The sequence below is a fragment of the Egretta garzetta genome, unplaced genomic scaffold (assembly GCF_000687185.1).
Source record: "Egretta garzetta isolate BGI_Z169 unplaced genomic scaffold, ASM68718v1 scaffold287, whole genome shotgun sequence".
Taxonomy (NCBI): domain Eukaryota; kingdom Metazoa; phylum Chordata; class Aves; order Pelecaniformes; family Ardeidae; genus Egretta; species Egretta garzetta.
Window position 1 is genome coordinate 1333432 of NW_009260435.1, and position 23934 is coordinate 1357365.

Genomic DNA, 23934 nt, shown 5'->3' on the forward strand with positions numbered 1-23934 from the left:
GCAGTGCAAACTCCCATGTCCATCACGTATCAGCCAGGACTATTGCAGTACCTCTAACGCTCCCCAATTCAAGCAGCCCCCATTCCTAGAGCACTCAGCAAGCTGTCCACCTGTGCTTCAACCTGTCTGCCACACTTACAGCCATCCATCCGCCTGTCCATCATCCCTGTGCATAGCCACCTACCTGTAGAGCTCATGTGGAATGAATGGGGGAAGAAATCCTCCTCCTTTTGGCGCTATGCAAGGTTCTCTGTGAGGAGACAGGAAGCTTTTCAGCTTTTCTTTTTATAAATGAAGAACCTGAAGTTAGGTGCCCATGCTCTGATGCTAACTGAATGTGCCTTTATCCCCTGCTGCTCCCCTCCTTGCAGCACGGGCTCCCTGGGAGCCTTGCAAGAAGGCAGACTGAGCTGTGGTGTCTTGCCTAAGCAAAGACAGCAGATCCAGGTGGGTTTAGAGGCCATGTTTTCTTCCATATTCTTTCCCTTTGATAAATGCTGAGCTGCGTTTTCACCACACAAGACTCCCCAGGTGCTCAACGGCCATTTCTGCTGCGTCACTCATGACACGCAGCAGTGGCTGCTCCCTCTCCAGACCACCCCTCATCTTCCTCCCTGGGGAGGAGCTCCTGAGCTCCTTCTCTGGAGAGAATCCCCTGCCTGGAGCTTCAACTGGTGAAGAGTGAAACTCTTATGAGTGCTTCCTAACTGCAGGAAGCTTTGAATGAATGAGAATCTGGCAGTGCTCAAATACCTCCAGAGCCATTCCACCGCAGGGCCCAGCTCCCAGTGCTGCTGACAGGTGGCATTGCCTCCCTGGAAGGACGCTCTGCTTCGCTTTCAGCTGCTCTCCTGCTATGCCTTTGCGCATGCCCTCTCTCATACCCGCGCGCTGCGTGTGCAGTTAGCGTTCCGGTATTAACGGCCACCTGGGCTGTTGCTTAGCGGGGGGGATTTGCTGTGCTTAGATGAAAAATGCAACAGGAACTTTAAACTGCTCTGTGGCTAAATTGAGTTGAGTTTTCCAGTCTCTGCAGCTCTCAGCTATCCTCCTCTGCCCTGCTGTCATGCCCTCTTAGCGAGAAGCAAGAAAACTATTACGTTGCACTTAGAGGCCACCGAGCACTATGGGTTTTACTGAACACCTTCCCTTAATGATGGGCTTAGTCAGTGTTTCCCCCATCTTAGGGAGAAGATCTGGGTGTGAAACCAAGAAAGGAAGAGGGAATACAGCATATCGTGAGGATATCCGCAACATCTCCAGCTGATAGAATAAATCCATAATATTCCTAGCTGCCTAATCTGGATTTTTGTGGCACTGGAATGACTTGCATTTACATACCTGTGCAGCAGATGTGAATAGGGGCATCATACCATTTCCAGGTGCTCGAGCCCTGCTGGTACCACTGCCTGCTGTGCCACCTCTTGATGCCATAAGATTGGTTTCCGTGCCGTCAGAAGTCGGGAAATGCTTGTCTCCTTTCAGTGCCCACTCCCAGCTTTTTCCACTTCAGACTGGGAAAATCCTTCTCTCATTTCCCAACTTTTCCCCGTGGCGCTAGGAAGTGATACGTAGGGAGAATCATACCTATTTCTGCTTGAGAGCAGGAGAAACAGGAAGTCATTCCTAATCTAAGTGTGGAGATGGATTGAACGAAACTGGTAAGCGTGGGATAGCTAGGTAATGTGTATGTTACTTGCAAGGTGCTTAACCTCTCTTCATATATGCCACGGACGCTTTCCTGGAACCAGAGGCACTAGCCAACATAAATTGCTTCTGTCAGTGTGGTTTATTGGACTACATCAAAGTAGAATCGATAAAGAGTTAAAAAAAAAACCCAAACAAAAATGGGCTTACTAAGCCAGACCGAGTCATAAACAGATTAGAGTTGTGGTGGAGGTCAGGTTTCAGCTGGCATTCATGAAAATATGGGGGATTCTGGCTTTGTCGGAGGGTGATTCATTGCACTGGAATATTCCAGGGGAGGAGAATCGTACAGGAGTTGTTAACACACTGCTGCAAAGAGAGGGGCTCCTTGTGTGTCAGGTTTCTGCCTCCGAGTTTGCTGTCACAGATTTGCACTGATATAATTTATATCAGTATAAGTTATCTGTTTCCAGTTAACCTAGATGAAAGCCTGAGTGTGGTTATTGCATTCTAAGGTTGCTGGAACTTGTTAATAATTTAGAATAATAAAGTCAGTCAAATTAATTCACTCCTGAAATTGAGGTTATTTGCATTGGCCTGTCTGGTTTGTTTTTTTTTGTAACGGATCTCTCTGCAGGCATATGTTTGTGTAAGCTTTTTGTATGTCCTTGGGAGTGTTTGTGTGCATACGTAATTCCCTTCACCATCTTAGAACCAAAAGAGGCCAAGCTGGATTTAAACATTGTACAAGAAAAATAGTTTCTGCCTGCCTTTGAATATATTCAGTGAAAGTCCACCCTAAAGTGAAGCTGCATAGCTAAGGTATAAATCCATGGGAAAAAATGGGGTTTGTAATGGAAGTTCTCCCTTGTCTTAAATTATCGCTGGGCAATATGTGAAGCTGAAATTCATGCTGCAGCATCCAGACGGCGCATCAAGCTGGCCACACATTCGCAGAAATAAAGAAAAACAACCACAGCCTACCTGCAAAATGACCTTTCTTCTAACACCGACTTGCAGCGCAGAAGCTTTTGTGCTGCGAGAGGCAGGATAAGATACATGAAGTGACAGATTGCTACTGACAGTGAAAGGCTCTTTCAGCTGCATTTCTCTACAGCCACAGTGATATATCCAGGGGCTTGTTAGAGGAACAACAGCACCAGCCAATAACCAGTTGGTCTAAGCCCTAGAGATAGACCGTATGTCCCACACTCTGTTTCCTAATCTGCCAATGTAGAGTAAATTCAGCTGCTGTATCACTTCTCTCCCTGCACGTTATATAGCAAAGAAAGGCACCCATGTATTTATCTGTCTATGGCAATGCTTCTATCTATAAATAACAATGTTTGCATCTGTGCATGTGTGTGTGTGCATATTTATGTGCCTGTGTATTTATTATGGGTGAGGCTGGTTGTAGAGCAGTCCAGAAAATGGAAATCCTTTTGTGCAAATCATGCTTTCTTGGAGGAAAGGAGAGCCAGGAGACCAGGGGTAATGAATTGGTGCTGAATCACGAGGAAAAAAATTTTTTTTTAAAGGCAAAACAATTTCAGGGAAAGGGTCTCCAAAAAAGTCCGGTTTCAAGAGGTAGCTCCGTTGAATTTCTGGTTCCTGGCTGCCTGCCTGGAGGGCTTCTTGTCACTTCTTCTTTCTTCCAGCAAGGCAGAAGGTGGAGCTGACAGCAGCCTTCCCGCCAGGCTGTTAGAGAAGCAGGGAAGCCAGATGCTTTGCCTCCCTGCTCCCTCCCCCTTCTGCAGCCCAAGACCCAGACAGTTAACTTGCTTAACTTTTCCATCTTCGCTCTCCAGCGTTCCTGGTCCGACCCAGTGGGGATCCTGAGGAATGAAATAACGCCTGGTTGTCGGCAGAGTCGGTGCGTGTGCATGAAGGGGTTCCTCTCTACTGAGGGATAGGAGCGTGCATGTCACACAGTAAAGTATCGTTATGCTTTTGTACAGAAAAGCAAAATTACACTTTTGTACAGAGAGTTTATGCAGAGGCATGCTGGTGGAAATGGGCTGATGTACAAGCCTCTCCCCTAGAGCAAAACCAGGGCAAATAGTTGTATCATATGATTCCAGAGCTTCCATTCCAAACTCACTTCTAAACTCACTCTCAGCCCGTGCTGCTTGTGTAACTGCATCGTACGTAACAGCTAAAATATTCTTACGATTTCTTCTGCAAGGATGGTGTGCTCAGCCCCTCTCTTTTCTTCTTTGTATAGGGTTATCATCTTTAGATGGTAAGAAGGTTTCAGTTGCTGGTGAACTAACATTTGTATATGCATCATTTAACTAGATAATCTGCTGACTCTAAAGTTTTTGTGTAGACAAATTGGTTGGCTGTTTTAACATTCTTAAGTGCTAGTTAAAACGATGTGGAGAATGGACCCTTTCCTTCAGATTCAGGGCAGTAGCAGGGTAAGATTCTCTAATACAGTTTTTTGAGACCTGACCTGCTCCAAGCCAGGAGTTGTGCATTTCCCAGCAGATGTGGCCCACAGAGCTCTTGCCCTCGCTTTCCAGTCTGCCAACAACTGCAAAATGGGGTGACAAATTGGTAGTGGATGGCCAGGAAATGACACCCTCTCCCTCCCCAAGCTCATCTCATTGCAAAAAGCTCCAGGTGCTGGTTAAGATGAGAACACTTGTTCTCTGCTAAGCTCAGCTGGGCTGAAGCTGGCAGCCTGGGGACGAGTCTCTGCAACCTGTTGGCTCTGCTCAGGGTCATCCAGCCATCTCGAAAAGCAGTGAAATTGTAGGGTTTCATTAAAATACATACTGTCCCTTTCTCCTCCGCTGTGCTGCTTTATGCCTTCTCTATACCCAGAAGTTCTATCGCTATCTATCCAGTGTGTCCTTGCACACTCCTTCCTGCTGCCACTGGTCTCTCGGTCCAGGGCAGGGAGAATCATGAAGGAGCAGGCGTTCCTCCTTGTTTGGCATGCATTGCTGTCTGTGCCAACTCAGGCAGGAATGAACATCAGCCTAGGGCAAACCACGAACATTTGTAGCCTGCAGCAAGGCAAAAAGTGTTGCCCAGAACAACCTTTGGAAATATTTTAATTACCCCTGGTAGAACTGGCAATCAACTAACTTGAGGTAAAGATCATAAGTGGAGACAAAGTCTAAGGGGAATTTTATGCTTGGAGTCAAATTTCAGCAACATTTTTGAAACGTTTCTAATAGGTATGGTTTAACAGCTACCACCAAACATCCCCAAATCAAAACAGTTCTGATGTATGTGGACAGCAAATCACAGGCGTGCAACTTATAGAAGAGTCAGCCTAACCACCGAGGTCTTTCTGAGCAGCTTTATAGTCAGAAGACTTCTTTAATAGACTGTAAATCAAAAAAAGAATTTTATTTTTTGTTTCTCCAGACTTGCCGTGAAAGAAGAGCTTGCATCTGCCTGTCTGCTTTCAGATCAAGTCATCTTTGCCAGCCAAAGCAGATTCTTCCTGCCTGCTTCCAAGAGGCACGAGCCTAAACAACTGGTCTCAGAATGGGGTGTCTCTACAGTCTTAGCCGTGAAGAGAGGTGATTATTCCTCCCTAATAATTCCATTTCCCATAAGGAAATTATCACACACAGAGAGGCGTGCACCTTCTTCTGTTCTGTCGACATGCACTGCTAGAAAGATTTATTTCAGTAATAAGGTCTTTGCAGTGAAACTTAACAAAAATGAGGGGGCAAGTTTATTAATTATATATTTTACAGTAAATGAAAGATAATATTTAACAGAAGTAATTGCAGGCATCTGCCTTGATGGCACAATTCATTTTCCATAATAAACGGTTTGTATGTCCCTTTGTTGTACTGATCAGTTACAGAGACAAATCCTGCCTCATGCTAAGCCTCTCTTATCTCTTTTCATTTGCAGGAGATGAAATGTTCTCCTGTTCAGTGTGTACGGAAGAGGCTGGAGCAGAGCTGCTATCTCTATAACAGTAAAACTACAGTGAAATCTGAATTCTTTGTTCATGTTTCATTGCCTGCTTTGAGGAAAAACGGTGATCATGAGATCAGACATCAGCCTCAGGGTGAGTATAGATGCCACCCACACCAGCTCTACCAAGACACTGCAAGCTCTATCTGGTGCTCTCCGATCTTGCCTATCCCTCGCAGCCCTGCTGCAGGCTCCGGTAGGCATAAAAGCCTTGTTCTACAGGACCCAGGTATTTCATCCCTCAAGCTCCTTCTGAGCAGCTTCTTCCATTTCTGCTGAAATACCATGTAGGAGCACTTGTCACTCAGCTTACGTTCAAGGCATTTTCAAAACCTGGGCATGGATACACATGAGCTGTTCATGTAGGGACTTGACAGGTTGTCAGAGTGTATACCTCTTTGGTATCTGATACAAAGGGTGGCTGGGTGTCTTCTTGTATGCCCTGACATTTGTAGAGTGGGAAAGTTTATTTTGCATTATCACTGACAGTTTTTCTGTGCTCCTAAAGCCTTTCAAGCAGATTGGTAGGTTCTACCTCCTGTAGGTGTCCATCTCTCAGTATCTTTCTGCTACCTGAGGTACACTACAGAGCCTCTGACACACAGTTGAGTGATTTTTATTCCTTCCACTTGAGGGAAGTATCTTACAACATTTTACATTGGTCCACTGCGATTGACTCAGGCCACCTATTTCTGAAATGCAGCCAACAAGGTAAGAGAAGGTTTAGGAGTTAACAGCACCCAGATCAATTTAGGACAGGAAGTAAAAACAAAAGTTGGATAAAACATTGTAAACAGGCAAACCCAGAATGCCCGCTAAACACAGAGCTGTCCTGTGTGACAATGTGACTTTCCTTCCTTCTTTTGTTTGTTTTTTTTCTTTAAAAATTGTCGGTGCAGTTGGTAAGTTCTCCCCATGGGGTTCACTGCAAATGAATTGTGTCAGGTGAAGTCATTAGCTCTAATAGGTATGCACACCTCAAGACAACAGTCCTTCGCAGGTAAGAGGTTGATGGGAACTTTTCAAGGAGGGCTTTATCTAATGGCATGCCATGGGGATCAGGGGTTAGGTCTGGTCTTCTTTAGTGTCTTCAGTAATGAGCTGGAGGAGGGGGGTAAACAGCATGCTAATGACATGTAGGATGAAGCGAAGAGAGAACAAAGCAAAGAGCAGGGGGAGGCCACTGGTGCCAGCCTGCCAGAAATGAGTAGGGCCTGTATCTGCTGTGGGCTTTCAGTCTGGCTTCACATTGGCCTCATTTTATCAGTGAAATGCAGAGACTTAGGGCTGAGTCTGGGCAACCAGGGTGGTAGGTTGGGTGTTTGTAGGGGCATCTGTTAAGCTATTGTGTTGGCTACTCTGCTTTAAAACACAGGTTTTCTGCAGACCCATCTTGTAAATATTTAAATGCATGGGTAGCAGAACCAGCAAGTCTGGGTGGAGATTTGTGAGCTGGAGGGAAGCAGAGTGTGTGTGAGTTGCATGACTCTTTCTCATGTGTCTGCACTCACATGTGCACATCTTCCAGTACCTTCCAGAGAGGTTTTCATCCAAAGAGCTCTGACAGCCTCTCAGAAGGCATTAATCACACAAGCTCTGCAATAATGCTGCAAGGTCAGGAGGTGTTAGCAGGTGGGGGAAAAGTCTGTGTCTCTGCTTTGTTCCTCAGAGGAGCAATTTGCTCCTGAACAAGGAGAGGTGAACAGAGGGCTGGTGACTCCTGCAAGTGTGCGCATCAGAGCTTTCCTGATTCCTGGAGCCAGGGATGGGAGCCAGCTCTCCTGAACCCCTGTTCTCTGCCTTAACCACTAGAAACACTTCCTCCCCACAGAAACCTCACCATGAAACCACCCACAGAACAGCTTTGTTGTTTGGCAGAGAGAGCACAGGCTCTGCTCTACCCAATCCGCAGGCACATTTTTGGGGTTGTGTGTTTACTAAAATCTTGGCTTTGCTGGTCTGGAGAGAATAAAAGTTGATTGTTCACCAGCCAGGGATCGGCGTCTCCCTGCCTGTACATGTAAATATCTCTGTACAGCCATACCAGGCCATAGGGAATGTTTGTGGTGCGGCAGCCTGCTTGTATTAGAAACCTCATCTCTCTTCTGTGGTAAACACATCTCTTGTTACCTGTTCTCACTGAAGCTTTTCTGGCTTCTCCTATCCTTTACTTGGCTGCTTTGGCTTCAGGGCCTCGTGATAGCTGGATTGATTTATTTATTTAATAATAAAACTTAAAGAACTGGTTGTTTTCCAGATTGCTCCATCCCAGACAGTGGCTGTCTTCAGGAGCCAGGTCATGATGGGGTTAGTGTGGAGGGAAGCAGGGCTGCTTGGTGTGAGCCTCAGCTCTGCCAACTCTGCTGTTCCTTCTGCCTTTCAGCCTTCTCCCAGTAACCCCCCTCTTCCTGAACTGGCAGGAAGGATTTATGATGCTGTTCAGGCCATCCAGACCTTGCCAGTTCTGTCCCTCTCAGGATGTGGCAGGGATCATGTAAAAGGGAGTTCACAGCCCAAGTCTACAAACAGGACCATATGACAGTAGAGAGAAGACGACAGAAGACAAGGGGTGGGCCTTCCATCAGTTATGTCTCCTGTGCAGGGCCCTTGTAGGTGTCACAGCACATGCTTGCTGTGTCTCACCTGCTCCATGAGCCCACATCTGAGTGTGGCTGCTCAGCATGTGGAGGATCTCCCAGAACCCAGGCTTGGCTGTGCAGATCTGGGCTTGTGGAGCAGAACAGAGCCTCCCTACACAGCGCTGCTGGTGCATTTGGTGCCACTGGGAGTCCAGCACGAGAGTCTCATGTGTTATGTGTGAGACTGGATTGCTTGTCCTGTTCTCCAAGCCAGCATAGCACACAATACTGGGATTGTGCAAGGAGAACTATATTGGGAGAGAACTGAGCATTGTGGGGAGAAGAGATGGGCAGTGAGCAGGCAGCAGAGGGAAGTGAGGATGCTTGTGGAAGTGAACTCTTGGTTGGAGATATCAGGAAGGAAGGTAGAAAGGAGGAAAAGGCCTGGAGAAGAGACAGGCAGAAGTAAAGGGAAAGACTGGGTGAGGTGGAGAGCTTCAGTGGCCTTATCCCATCTTCTGTGAAGGACAGGGACATCCTCCCCCCAGAGGTTAGTAGCGTTGTCTGTTTATTTGCCCAGCTGGGAAGCAATTGCACTGTCTTGGGTGATGGATTAGTAAGTGTTCTAAAACAAAAGTCAGAGGTCTGTACTCTGGATCCAAACCTGAGGCATCTCCTGCTCGTAATCCGAAGGCAATCAACTCCTGGCTGGTGTGGGAAAGGGTTCCCCCCACCCCACAGCTTCATGCATGGTACCGACAGGTCTAATGGGCCATTTTGCTGCCTTAGGAGATGTGATTTTATTCAGCTTGCTAAAGTCTTGAGTTCTATGATGCCTGCATGGCAGCACTGCTTTGAGCAGAAGTCAGTCGAACTGGTTCATCGCTAATGCTTTCCTGTCTGTTGGTTTTACAGCTGGATAATGAAACCTGCTTCCCATCGCTCTCTGACCTTGGTTTTGCAGAGTGTTCAGGTGCATCTTAAAGACTTTGTGTTTGAAAAGGCAGGAGTCTGTCACAGCTGCAGCTCTGTGCCTCGGGTGTTTTGTTTCCCCAAAGGTTTGGCCCTTCCTTCAGGAGGCAGTCTGTATAATCACAGTCTTTCTACCATCTAACTGATAACACTGAGATTGTCTTCCATGTCAGAATGAAGAAAGCAGAGGCACTCAGGACCCCAAATAATTACCTTTATCATCTGTAATCATCACACAGGGTCTAAGAGTACATAAGCGCTTCTAGCGGGCTGCTTTCAGGCACACAGAATGCAGACAGTATCATTAGAGGATTCACTGATTATTTAAACGGATACTAGCCAGCCGCTGAGCAGTGTGGCAGGGGATTCTCTGGACTGCAAGCACACCTATTTATTACATCTGTTGAAAACAGGGGCATACCCAGAGCTGAACCCATCTCTCTGTGTGCAAGTGTTAATGGGTGTAGTTTCCAGAGTCAGGCTGTGGAAATAACAACTCAGCCCCTTTCTGACTGATCCCTGGGATTTGGAAGGCATAATCTGGAAGAGCCTATAGCTGCTTGAACCCTTCTCTGTGGAAGGGTTATTCCAAGGGAACTCTCCAATGTTTCCCCTTGTGGCTCTGTCTGCTCCTCCCTAGTTTCATGCCAGCCCTGAAATACATAACCCCGAACTAAGACTTTAGGACTGTGTTCCCTGCTGACAGAACTATCTTCCATCACACTGCTGCATGGTCTAAGGGTGCTGCGCAGAAATGCCTGAGCGAATTTAACTGATCTCAGTTCAGAAAAAGCCCCTGAAAACATCTGCAGGCAACAAAACCCAACATTCTTCAACCCATATCCTTGCAGCTTAGTCCTCTCTCTCCTCGTGCTGCACTGTTAGGGAGAGCCAAGCTTTGGAGCAAGGGAGAAAGGGCCGAAGAAAGTCTTGGCCAAAATGAGTACAATCAATTGCTGCATTTAGCCATTCCGTGGAAGGTCTTAGTAGCAGTCTGCTTGGCAGTAAAAGTCTTAAAAGCTGAGAGCACAGGAAGAGTTAAAGCCAGATTTGGATGCGTAGTGGAATTAGTTGGAAACCCATCAAAAGCCTGTGACACTTCATCTCTTCAGCAAAACATCTGAGATGCTGTACGTTTACTTACTCTGGTGTTCCGGGCTATGAAGTGGCTTTCTAAACTCCTTGTTTTCCATTATGATCTCCAGATAAGGATGTAAAATTCCTCCTTGCAGGATGCCAGTCCTGAGGTGTCTCAGTGTGTAAAGGAGGAATATTTTTCATCCTCTCAGTGTCTGTCAATGGGAACTGGTGTTTCTCCTGCAGACACCGTCCCACTGCCAAGAAATCTGCTTTAGCAAGGTTCTTTGTGAACTCCTTTCAAACCTGGAAGGGGTTTTTTTTAGAGCCAAACGTTGATGTAAGTGCATTCTTACTAAAATTCAAATGCAAACCAATCAGCATTTCACTCCAGCACTTAATTTTCCTGCAGATTGCTTTTCCAGGGGCACCCTCTCCTTCTGCCTTATCGGCAAGACTGTGGGGATGCTGTTCTCCTGTACCTGAAGGGCAACCAGCTTAGGGACCAAGCTGGATACTTGCATTGTGTGGGTATCTCATGCCAGTGAGACGAGGAGAGCTGAGCTCCGTAGTGTGCTCTGTGCCTGGTCAGAAGAGCCCTGCTGTTAAGTATGCAAGTGAGATTCTGACTGCTGTTTCAGGGATATATAATCCTACACTATCAGAGGATAATGTTGGGTGAGAGGAGCCTCAGGGAGTCTTCAGTCCAGGTCCCTGCTCAAAGCACAGCCAGCTTCTACGTGAGGTCCAGTTGGTCTGGACATCATCCAGTCAGCTTGTGTATATCTTCAAGGACAAGGATTTTTTCCTCTCTCTGGGCCCCTGTCCAGGATAATTGGGGTTTTCCTGGTGCTGAGTGCTCAGTAGCTGAGTGTGAAATCTTGTCCAAAATCTTTGCCCTTTTCTGTGCTAGGATAGGTTCTGCCTGCAAAGCAGGTTTATCACTTACTTAACACCTGCCAGACTTTTCCCTGTGCATTAAAGCTTCTCCAGTCTCTTCCTCAGACTTTTACAAGTGCAGAAGGGACAATGCTTGCTCCCATCCCAGTGTGTACCCAGGGTGGCTGTTCTGTTACTGGCACAGAGGTCTTGGGGCCACCCTAGACTATTGGATCGCCTGGCCCAACTGGTGAAAGGAAAACGAGACTATGGGAGTCAACCTGGGACCTCTGCTGTAGCTGTAGAGCCTGGAGCAGGACAGTGAAAGGAAGGAGTCAGAAAGTAGTGGCCCTGGGTGGGTAGCAGAGTTGCTTTGGTGGTGTGTTTGCCTATAGTTTGCACTGGTGAGTAGAAGTAGAGTCATCTTCTGAAATGGATTTTGGGGTGGGATCTACTTGCCTGGGGATGAAGGCTGGCTCCTGTGAGTCACCCCTGCAGGGCTGAAGGCTGCTGCTTGCTGGAATGGGGAAGCTGTGGAGCAGTGAGACAAAACCTCTGGACCTTTATGCTTCAGCTCAACCAGTCTAGGAAGAGGGTGGGACCTGTATAGTGAGGGACCTGAATGTCCCTCCCATAGTCCTTCAGAGGAAGAAATGGAAAAGAAGAGGAAGATGCTGAACCAGTGACGCGACTGCGGGAGCTCCTGTGGTAGACCCTCAGCATGAGAGCTGCAAAACCAAGCTTTGTGGTATGGAACTGTACAAGGTAAAAGGAGGAGGCGTGTCCCAGAGAGCTCCTTACCAAAGTGTGAGACTGGTGGAAGTGAACAGAGGAGTGGTGAAGTGATTCTGACTGTGATCTTGGTGCTGTGCTGTCAAATTTGCGGTAGGAATCACGGCAAAAGAAGATTTTGAAGATAAGGCTGGAGCTTTGTGGGTGTTTTTCCCTTCTAGAAGCATGAATAAAGAAAAGCACGACAGTGTTTCCTTGAAGATCTGGTGGGTGGACTGGTGCTATGAGCTGATAGGAGATGGGGGCTGATTCCTTCATAATGAATGAAAGATGACAGATGGGGAGAGGCAAGGCAAGGCCTTCAGCACTACTGTAACTAACTGACTTCTGAGAACATTGGGATGAGCTTTTCTCCTAATACGAAAGAGAAAAGAGAGGTTGTTTGACTGAGAGTAATGGGATAATGGGAATTGTGGAGGTGAATTTGGTTGGTCCTCTGTCCCTAAGACACCCAAAGCAGATACCCTGTACCAGCTTCAAGAGCAGAGAGGATGGCCTCCCTGGTCAGGGGAGGCTGCATGGGGCTAGTCTGCTTCCTTCTAGCGTCATCAGTGGCCCCGACCTCTTTTTGTGGAAGAGGAGGTGAAAAGCCAATCCTCCTTCAGTCCAGTGATGACTTCACACCCCTCCTTCTTCCCTGCAAGCCTTTTCTCTTGCACACTAATGAGTCTGAGCCTACTTCATTGTGCTTCAGTAATTGTGCTTTTAATTATGCTCTATGTCTTTGACCATCTGTTGTGCTCTTTTCAGAATCTGTTTCAGTTCTGATATCCCCTTTGAGATAAAGGGACCACAAGTGCATGCAGTATCCAAGGTGTGGATGAATCATAGATTTTTCTGTTCTGTTCTTTTTTTACTTTCCAAATGATTCATACCACTTGATCTGTTTCTTGATGGTTACTGAGCATTAAGGTGACATTTTCATGGAACTGACAGCTTTATGTGGAAAAATGAGGGCCTACAGAGAGGAGTGAAAATGATGTCTGTTGGAGAGGAAAATCCTTATCCTTTCAAGACGAGATTGTTTGCATGGGGAATATCACAGGAGTCTGAAGGGAGAGGTTGCAGCGGCTCTCAGCATGGAGGCCACCTCGGGGAGAGGCCAACATGAGGTTGATGGTGTCAGGAAGATGCTGTAACTTGCCAATAGACTTATAAGAGCAAGCATGGCAGACCTCCTCTTTGAGCAAAACTACAAGGGAGAGGAAAATCAAGCCAGGAGAGGGACCTGGAAAGGCTCCAGCTTGAACAGAGGAGATGAAAGGAAGCAAAATGAAAGGTTAATGAGCCAGTGAGCTTGTTAGGAAGATGGGGCAACTGCAGGTTTGGGCAGAGGATGTACAGCAACATCTGTGAGGGGGTTACATTCAGGGGTTGCAATAAAGGGGGCTGCACGGAAGGAGCAGCAGCTTCCCTGGCTGCCAGGTTAAGCTTGTGGATTGGCTGGTCCTGCTCACCCAGGCCTGGGAGTCCCCAAAGGAAAAGATTTGGCCCGTAGAGCTTCTTGGAGGGTGAGAGCAGCAAAGGAAGCATAGCATTTGGTGGATGAAAGGAACAGGCTTAATGTAGATATGGTTGGTGTGTAGGATAAACATAGCTGAAACAGAGGGCTGAAGTCTGCAGGAACAGTGGCTAGAGTTGGAGGAAGACCAGGAGGTGATAACCTGCAAGTGGCCTGTTGTACTTTTTAGGATAAGGGAATAAACCTGTGGTCTGGGGCAATTGTTTATGTGGTTCTGGCACCTTTTGGCTGTGTATGGGGCATCTTTTCCCCTCACAGGGAGAAGTTAAGTCTGTGTGGCTTCCTCTTTATCGTGTCAGCCCTTGGTCTGGCTTCTTTCTTCTGGTGTGCAGGGGTGTTCTTGCCTGTCCCACCACTGCCAGTGAGACACTGTGCTATCTCAGGCTCTGATATCCAGGAATACCTTGTTCTCAACAGGGTGACCTCTTTGTCTGTGCTCTTTGCCATCCAGAGCTCTGTTACTGATGGGGCACCTTTGCCACACTGCAGTTGTGGCCCTGATTCGGATTTGTGTGTGGTGACAGTGTGGGGTGTGGACAGAGTGGGTATTCATATCTGGTGCCAGACCCTCTGTACCCTTAGAAAAGTCTTATTCCATCCCAGGCCAGGGAGATCATCCCTTGACCTCTGGCAGCTGCTCCTCGGCTTGTCTTCTGAGCATCTTTTAAAGACAGCTTGGACTGCCTTGATGTGATTTCCTAGTGCCCTTTTTGACCTTCCTCTTTCCCCTGGGCCTGCCAACTTGGTTCTTGGACCTCACTCATCATCACTGCTCCCTACATGAGCAGTGAAAAGAACCACCTGATGTTTTGCTTGCTGTCTCTGTTCCAACTCTCGGATACCTTTCATCTCCAGCTTCCTACTGTAGGAAAGAATTGTGGTATTTGGCCCCAGCAAAACTGTCTATTAGCCAGAAAGCAGGAATCACACATAACTAAAGTAACCAAATCTAATTTTCCATTGCCAGGAGAAAGTTCCCATTGCCCTCTGCTAGTCCTGTCTGAAAGGGAGAGGAGCTACTGGGATGGAAGAATAAAATGATGTACAGAAGCAAAGTTACCTGGCTGAGAACACGTGGGGTCCATGGTAAATCTGGGGTTACCAGGAAGATTAACTGGCATAACTGTGTTGGTTAGTTCCTTGAGAAACATGAGAGAAACGAGAAGTTTCTTTTGGAGCTAAGAGAGCAGAGATTATTTGGGAGCCTTGTCTTCTTTTGGAGGGGTTTCAGACTAGATCCTCCTCCATATTTGGTGCCCTAGCTGAGCCCCTGGCCAGGTGCCTGTGCCCTGCTCAATCCCAACCCCTTCCTGACCTCTCCAAACAGGACATCTTGATGCTCGGCTCGTGGCATGTTCTGTTTTAGTGGGGCTGTCTTGTTTTCTAGGCAGGGGTATGAGTTGCCAGGTCTGAGTCTCCAAGAGTGCTGTCAGCTGTACACTGATGTGCGAGGCCTTTCTCTGTCATCCTTCTACTCTTGCTGTTTTCTTATGCATGGAGGATGGTGAACATAAATAGGTCACCAAATTACTTAAGGGGGTCTCTCACTTATTCCCATATTCTGCAGGCAGGTTCCTTTCCAATATAATCCTGTACCTGCAGGGTTAGGTGCCAAGCATTGGTCATGTGAAAGGACTGTGAATGAGGTTCCTTCAAAAACTAGTTCTGTTTTGCTTAAGGCCATAATGGAGAAACTGCTGTGTTTCCATTAAATCCCCTTTGTATCAATCTGCGGAGTTCGGCTGTGGGCAAGAGGTGCTGGGATCCCAACAGGCCACTAATTAATTACCAACACCACATTCTTTATTGGCAATGCAGGGGCCTTCCAGCACTGCCTCTTGTAGTTAATTAGGGTGAAAGCCAAGGAGAGGCTCCATTTCAGTGGCGATCAGTTAACATTACCTCTGGCTTTATTCCTTGCAGACACATCTTGGTGTTGTGAGGGGAAGCCAAGTTTGAACATATGGCTTATTGTGGAGCTCTGACCTTCCCAGAATGCCAGCGATCTGGGTCAAAGCCAAGCGGCTGGAATTTCCTACAAGCGCCACTTGAAAGGCTACCTGATGCCATGGAAAGCCTCCATGTCATTTCTGGGAGAATAAACCCATGGGTGCCATACCAGCAGTTGCTACTTGCTTATGTTATTCCTTATTATACAACATGGACAGCTAAGAAGCTTTTGGTCATGCAGTAGGGGAAGACCACCTATGGAATCTTGTTTGCAGGGCTCAAAGGTGTTAAACAGCAGCATAGCTCCATGGATGCTCTCTGATGGGGGCCTGCTGGCGGTGGGTGTCCCTTGCATGGCTCTGTGAATCCAAGAGACTGCAAGATAACAGATTGGGACACCTGAGGGCACACTTCTGCAAGCCACACACGCGGTCTGTTGGGATCTTACCTGTCCTCAAAGGAAAAAGCATGGTTGGGGTGAGGCACAGTAGTTCGGAAACTGTCCAGCCATTCTGGGCGTGAAATCTGTGGCTGGCTGGCCTGAGAGAGACCTTGGACAAGCACAATGTAGCTGCTCACAGTGGCTTGCCAAGATCTGGGTGGGAAAAACCTTCCTTTGAAGAGGGTTTCCCATCTTCTCCCAAGGAGTCCCCAGCTGCTGAGCTTTCTTTGTTGCCATGGTCTCATGTCTGGGATTTGCTTTTCTCAAGACCTTGAAACCCCTTCCCTTCCCCAACTCCTCGCGGAGTTTGCTGCAGCCTGTCTCCAGTAATGCAGCTGTTTGCTCTTTCTCTGGAATCTGCTTTGCACAGGAAAGATTTCTACTTTATTTTCCTTCTGCTTTGCAGTGACCTAATTAGTTAACTTTCTATTGCAGCCTCTTCCTACAGCACTTGCCAAAGAGCTCATCAAAGCCTCCCTGCCCTGATGCTGGGGGAGGCGGATTATTAGTCTCTCTGTGTTCAAGGTTAGAGATGTTTCCTCCTCTTGTGGACTAGCAACTCTTCCAGGCAAATCTTTAGTCTCCCCATTCAAGATCAAAACTGCAGGCAGCTGGGAGGGCGTTAGAGTGGTGCTCATTCAAAGGCAGTGCTTTGTTTCCCTTAAGTGACTATCAATCAGCCCTGCCTCTGGTGTGCTGGAGACAAACTGACTTTGCTCCTCTGCCTCATGCTGTGGGCCAGAGCAGAGGAGAGTGGCCTGTGTGGGAAGCGGCTGTGGTCAGAGGAGACATGTGGCCTTGTCCTGGGAACCCTCAAGCACCTACATTCCTCCTGCCCTCCCCAGCAGGAGGCTGGTGGGACCTTGGCTGGGTCATCTCTGCCCATGCCTTCCCGGACGAGGGGCAGCTCACAGTTCTTCCAGGGGGTGTGCGTGTGCCTAGTGTCGTGCCAGTGTCAGCCTTGGCTTTAGGGAGGATGAACATTGAAAGGGAAAGGCTTCGGTAGCTGAGGTTTGTTTGTTACTTTGGAAGCTCCCTGGGCTGTGACCCCACCTCATGTAAAGTGTTGGCGTCGTCAGCTGAGACATGCGGGAATGTCAGAGGCTGAGCACATACTGTGGGGCTCGATAACATTGCTGATCTTGTTTCTTTTCCTTTTTACCCTCAGCATCTGCTGCTGTGAAGGTGTCTGATGGGTGGTAACAGTGAGTGTTTCCACAGAGTGGACTTTGCAAATCTGAGATTCCTCCTGGCCCTTGAGGCTGCACTGGAACATCACATACTTAATTCTTGGCATAACTGGATCCATTTGGTCTTGGGATGATTGGAGGAATGTCTGGTCTCCCTCCTTCCTTGACAAAATAAGGCTCATAAATAACTGTATTCCTCCTGTGGCAGGGGGACCGGTGAACATACCCAGTGCCGAAGGCTAACATAGACAAAATATATCACCACTGGCTGAGATTTCCCAAATATGTGATGTCCTAGAGATGTGGTAGTGCACTGAGCAGGAGGGATATGTGAGAGAGCAGGAGAGCCTGGTTAAACACCCATGTCCTGCACTCAGATTTCACGTGCGTGTGCCTGCGCTGTCTGCGGAGAGCGGCTGCTCAGGCCTGACTCTGCCGGTGTCCTGAGCTGCACAGAGCTCTGCAGCAACGGGAATGCAGCAAGGAGTGTCAGACCGGCCCCAGCCACAGCCTCCCTTCTCTGGAGGGGTGGTATGAGGGCAACATGGTGCAGAGCTGCGTATGGCACCAGGACCAGCAGTGGTTCTAAACCCTCTTGGCCACCCAGTGACTCCACTCTAGAAGATCATCTTGAGTAAGGAAAGTAAGGGCAGGGTTTGCAATGGTGCCTAAGGAGAGGGAAATAGAAATCAAGGGAGAGGTGTTGAAAAGGTATTGGAAGTTGCTGTCGAAGTCAGGGGAGCTGGGTCTGACTGGTGCTGGAAAAGAGATCAGAGGAGATGACAAGGGCAGAAGACAGGTTATGTGGTTAGAGCCATCCCAGCCCTTCCTTACTTGAGCAGCTCTGCCCGCTGCCACTTACTGCCCCAGCCACACCACCCTGGGACCTCCAGGGCTCTCCCCCTGCCAAGGAGCTCATGTACTGTTGCAGCCCTTTGACTGGAGAGCAGCGCACTGCTCCCTCCATCATGCCCTGCCCTCCGTCTTTCTGTGGCTGCTGGTACCCAGCACGTGTCTCTGCTCCTGGGCAGCAGCTGGTAAATCCATTTTCTCAGCAGGTGTGTTCTTGCATTCTCTGGAAAAATAGGCTTTTTGGAAGAGAGGGGGAAGAGAACAGCGGAAAAACTGGAAGGGGTGGGGCAGGAGGAAATAAAGGGAAGTAGAAGACAGGGGGAAAAGGCAGCAAATGATGGGAAGAATTAGAGATGGAGTGTGGAAAGGACTGTGTGTCCCCGGTTGCTGTGAGCACTCAGCAGATCCTGTGGTGTATCTGCTTTATTACTGACAGAGTTCTCCCTTCTGTCGGCTTGTTTCCTAATTGCTGGTCTTGTAAACTGCTTGATTTATGGCTCTGTTCATCAGTTCTGGCCCTCGGGTATAACATACTTTTCCTTCCAGGCTGGGAAGTGAATAACGAATTAACAGCCCGCCTTAGGTTCAATAAGAAGCTGAGCATTCAGGGATCTTTATTGTGATGCACGTGCCAAATCTAACTGCTTAATTTTTACTTCTCATTCATGGAGGGTATTCAACGACTCCTTCCCCAGGGCAGCAGCTGCGCTGTGGATGCGTGGTGCCTTTGAAGTGTCCCACAAGAGAAGCCACCAAGGAATGGTTTCGCTGTTGGTTTGCACAGAGAACTCAATCTGTTTCCCCGCAGCTTGCTCTGAAGCTGACATTGTGCGCCATACGCATTTGTCTCGGACAAACTTCCTTTCAGTACAGCCGAGGGATGAAGATCAAGGCAGAGAACAAACGGCCCTGCTGAGTTGGAGCCATGACCCCCGGTGTGCAAGCAGCCATCAAGCCAACCCCTGGCTGTCACCCCCATGTTCAGCCCTGAGAAGAGGTTTGTCCTAGATCCTGGAGTAGGGTCCCTAGCGTCAGTGCAGCTTTAATCCTTTACTGAGCAAACCGAGTACCTCTGCTTCCACAGTCCTTGATGGCAATCCAGTGCCTTCCACACAGCTCTGATCTATGTGACTACATGGTTGCACCATGACGCACAAGGTTTATGGAGTATCCAGGCCTTGGTATAACAAGGTTTGTCCATCCCTGCCACCGTGGAGGGTTGTGAGGATGTGAACTCTCTTGGGTTCAGAGCATGAGGCTGTTCTCCTTGACCACTTCACAGGACTGTGGCCAGGAAATAATGTCACTTTCATACAGCAGTTCCGCAGCACCACAGGAATACCGCAGTGAAGGCTTCATGAGAAAGAAAATGCCTGTAAAACAAAACCCTTGTGAAGGAAGAAAACTCTTGTAAAGAGCAGAGAAACTACTGTAGAAGTGTGGGAGCTGTTCTGCAGGCATAACTCTCTGCAAGTTCAGGGCTTGCAGGTCTTGAGCAGATAAAGTTTAAGCTGACAAGTCCCCTCAGGACTTAGCAGCTCTCTGCCATCCTGCCCTTGAACAGGCCTCTTAAAACGCTGTTGCTATCTGTGAGCTGCTTCGTGGCTGCAGCAGGTAAATCTGATCTGCCTGAAAGGGGGAGTTCAAGAAAACGGCTTTGTGCCCTCTGCATGCTGCTATAGGAACACAGGGATTCAACTCTGCATCACATGAGGCTGTGAGTGAAGGAGAGAGCTCAGGAAGTCAAGTGGAGCATTGACATAAGGCCTGCAGCCCCGAAGGTGCTGTAAAAACTCAGAGGGAGAGTTTTAATACATCTGCTTAGCCCTGATCCAGTCCTCACTTGTCTGCAGGAGCTCAGGCCACTGGGAGCTCAGCTGGATGGAGCATTTTATCTTCTGAGAACCCTATGGCAGTGAGAGTTGCTGATGCCTGTTTTTTCTCTTAGGGTGCACACAGTAAAGCAAAGCAGAAGTAAACTACAGTGTACAGCGTTTCTTTCCTAGTAGTACAGCTTGATTAGATAGTCACGGCCATCCTGTATGCTTTGTCTCTTGCTCTTCCTTCCCTTGATGGGTCTACAGGTACAGAGGACTGTATCCCTGTCTGGGAGCAGGGAACTGGTGTCTTTTGGAAGCATCTGCCAGCCCAAGCCTGTCCCTGCAGTGCAGCTGTCCCAAGCAGTTTGAATGCCTCCAACTCTTTATCATATTCTTCAACTTCTCACAAGGCTCAAGAACCTGTTCAGCCCTTGGCATAAGCTGGGCCCCCATGTGCATGTATGCTATATCCAACAGGACTCCTAATGTGATCTTCATTTTTATTTAAAATCCATGAGTTCTCCCCCGACTGCCTCCTTCCAAACAGCCTAGCAAGCCTGTAACAAGACAGAAGATCTTGGAGTGCAAAGCACGAAGACGGAACTGCAGCATTTGTCACGTACCATGGCTGTAGTCATTTGGTTCTTCGTGCCATATAGTCCAGGATCCAAGAACACAAGGGCAGAAGATCAAAAGAGGCTCTTGCTTGCATTTCACGCATCCTATCACTGAGAATATTAACTACTAATTACTAAACTAATCTGAATATATACTCAAAGTCCAGGTGTTATCACTTACTGATGAAGAGGCTTGAACTGCTTTTAGTTCTGCATGTGAGCATGCTCATGCCCGTGTAAGATCTCTGTAATATTTTCTAAATTGCTTGTCAGACAAGATGGTTCAGATACAATAAATGCAGGAGGTTCAGGGTCCTGGCTGTATCTTGCATCCGGCTGATCAGCTGCCTGAGGCTGCGAGCCAGCACCCGAGCTCAAAGGAGCTCGGAGTTGGGGATCCATGTTCAGGGTGGGCAGAGGAGAAGCCTGCACCCTTCCCCTCCTCCAGTGCAAAGGTTGGAATCATTTCTAAGCTTGGGATCAAATCACCTCCTTTCTGGATGCTGCTGTGGGTGGCAGCACAGCACAGACAGCTCCTCTCTGGACATGCTCCTACTGCTCACACTGCACAAGGGACTTTAAATAGGATCAGCGTGAAATATTCCTCTTTAAACTCTATATTCACATGGCAAGATCCTCTTTATCACCTCTGACCTGTTCCTGCCTGGCTGTTGGTACGGATCTAAGCAGTACAGCATTCAATCGCCTTCTGGACAATTGAACAGGAGCTGTTCCAAATACCATTGCTTTCCCTCTTCCCTGCCCGTGAGCAGGAATTATCTCGAGCAGGTCATAGCGGTGTGTGTAATAATGACTGTATCAGTGAACGTTGCCTGGATGCAGGCAAAAAAAAAAGGCTGCCAGTAGGAAGGGGATATCTTATAGCTGAAGAGGTGATCAGATGAGCGCCTATTCCGTCTTTAGAATTATTTTTTTTAAAGTTACTATATTTCAGCTAGAGGTTACTGCCCCTCTGCTGTCAGGTCTCTTCCTGCAGCTTGGGTGAGTAACTCTGCTCATGCTTCTGTTCTGTACAGCACAAAGTAAAACAGGCTGTGAAAGCCCTGCTGACACGCTCTTCTTCTGAGTATGATGATGTCAGGGATCTGACCTTGCACAGGAGTCGGCTTCACTATGCATGCCCTGTGGCCACAACAGTTGCCCCATGACACTCCCAGCCTCAGTGGGTGCTTCTGTCCATCCAGTCAACTGTAGCTGGCATGAAAGGATAGAGTTGGGGTTTTTGTGGGGGGTTAGCCCCTGGGTTCATGTGTAAACCTCAGGAACAGTTTTGATTTTTAGGTCAGAGGTCACAACTGGGACTGTGTTCTGGGCAGAAGAGACTTTTGCACCTTGTACCCGCTGGGCAAGGAGGCTCTATTCCTAGCTGAGTGCTGAAACAAATGGCTGGTGTCAGAGCTGTGGGGCTGACCTGAGCAGGCCTGCATCCTCTTAGGGCAGGGGGCCGGCTGCACCCATCATTTTGGTGGCTATCAGGCACCGAAGACCTGGGCCAAATGCCCTTCCCTGCTTCTGAGGTTCATGATGAGTTTCATGAATTCAGCCTTGAGGGCTCCTGGTGTGAGGGAGTAAGGATTGTCACAGCCTTTCTCACCAAGCTGCCATCTCCAGCGACTTTATGGGTCTGGGATGCCTTTGCCCCGTGGCTTCATTGTATTGTCTGGCAGTACAAGACTGCCCTGAAGAGCACAAAGTGAATCCCTCTAAAAATGACCTTAGCTAAGGTATGTTTGACATAGGTCTGGATTGGGAATGCTCATGAGGAGTGAGCCAGGCTGCGGCTGTCTTCTAAAGCCTGTGGGGACTGTGGATGTGAAATGTGAAACACCAGTAGTATGCCTGCTAATTGCTCGTTTACCCCCATACATCCCTCCCTCCCACAGAGGGACAAGGAGGCAGAAGCAAAGTGTTTATACACGTGTAGAGTGTGGAAAAAGACAGCTCATCTTGACTGAGCTGGATTAGGGAGTGTTCACAAGCATAGCCCAGCTGGCAGATATGTACAAGGGTGGTCTCATGGAGTGGGACGGTGACAAGGCTTGAGAAGCAGTCTTGGCGAGAGCTGGCACAGCTGCAGCTGAGCTGTGATTTTTCTGCTTTGCCCTGCAGTGCATTCTTTCCCTTGGCAGTGGCTTGGAGCCTACATCTCTTCTCCCTACCCACCAGATTGATTGCAAGCTAGAGAGAGAATCTGGTGGCAGCCCCCACAAACATTTGGGTGTTTTCCAGATCTCTCCTACTCTCTGTAGCAGCTCTCAACTTGCTGGAAATCAAGGACATACATTAACTCACTGTCTGTCTTTCTCTCCCCCACACAGAGTGTTAGCTATGCTCTGGCTCTGCAGTCTGACAGAGATGTGCTTTGTTTCAGCGGTAAGTGCAAGTTACTTGCAGGGTGATGGGAGCCTTCTCTGGCCTTTTTGGTGATAGAAATGTTCATCCATTTTCAGTTCTCTTGAGCCAAGTGGGGGATACTGTGCTTCTGAGCTTGCTCTGAACATTGTGCCTCCAGATCATTGGATCATCCGCACTGCTGGGAAGAGAGAGCTGCTCTCGCTCCGCATGTACTCAGCTCTCCTCTTGCCAGCTACACCACAGAGAGAGTTGATCATCTGAAGCCTGGTAAGCTGTAGCTGACCTTTAGCTCAGACAGCCCAGGCTCCTGCTTTTAGATCCAAGACTTGGTCCCAAAAGCCAACCAACCCAGCAGCGGTTCATTCTTGCCCAGAGCAAATGCAAAAGTTGTAGCTCTCCTGGCAGATCAAAGTTCCTGGGCTGGCAAGAGCTCTGCTGCCTACAGGGCTAGCCTGGATCATATCACCTCTTCTTCCCAACAAGTCCAGTCTGCAAGGAGACCCAAGGCAGGGAGTGATCTGTAATGATCCCTTCTCTTTGGTGACCATCTGCCAGGTCCCTGGCTTCTGCTGGAAGGCATCGCCCCGAGCAAGGCAGAGCCCTGCAAGCTGCAGATGGGGAGGAGACAATCCCCTTCCCAACTGGCATTGCTGCCACATAGATGTAAAGTTCTGGCAAGGCAGGCACAGGGAAAGGGATACGACTTTTTTCTCTTGGTTGTTTTGTTCATTGTTTAGGTAGCGGGTGGAAGGAAGACTTTGCCAGCTACGTTAAGGAAGTTATTGTTTAGTTGAGGGCTTATTTGTTCTTTCAGGGAAGAAGATTGTGTTTGCCTTTGGGGGGGGATGTTGTGCAGCAGCAGGTCATTTTAATTAGTTGCTGTTTCTTTACCTTGGCTTCATTTAACCAGAGAAGACATTTCTGAAAGGAGAATTTTAAAAAGAGAGGGAGAGGAGAAAAAACAGATCACAAAACAAATCCCAGATTGGGGCTGGGATTTGGGATCTGTGCTTCCAGCCCATCCCTAATGTGTACCCACTTAACAAAAAAAGCTTTTACCATAGAGGCAGAGGATGTGCCTCATTGCTTTCCCTCCCCTCCTAGCCTTTCCATTCACTTCAGGGAATGAATGAGGGAAGTCTCTGTATCTCTGTGGTGGGATTAATGGCAATATGGAGATGAGCTGAATGTATAATAGCCCATTTTCCCCAGATAAGAGGTCTGTACCAGCAGCAGTTTGGCCCAGATGTCTGTGAGGGCTGTATCTTTTT

The 23934-nt window shown here is 48.2% G+C and overlaps 1 long non-coding RNA gene across 1 annotated transcript; it reads left to right on the top strand.

Moving 5' to 3' along the window:
- Nucleotides 1-5045: 5045 nt before the first annotated feature.
- LOC118452811 lies at nt 5046-14467 on the top strand. Its single transcript, XR_004842666.1, has 3 exons — nt 5046-5186; nt 5530-5689; nt 14384-14467. It is a non-coding gene; the product is annotated as an uncharacterized LOC118452811 (long non-coding RNA).
- The last annotated feature ends 9467 nt before the right edge of the window (nt 14468-23934 follow it).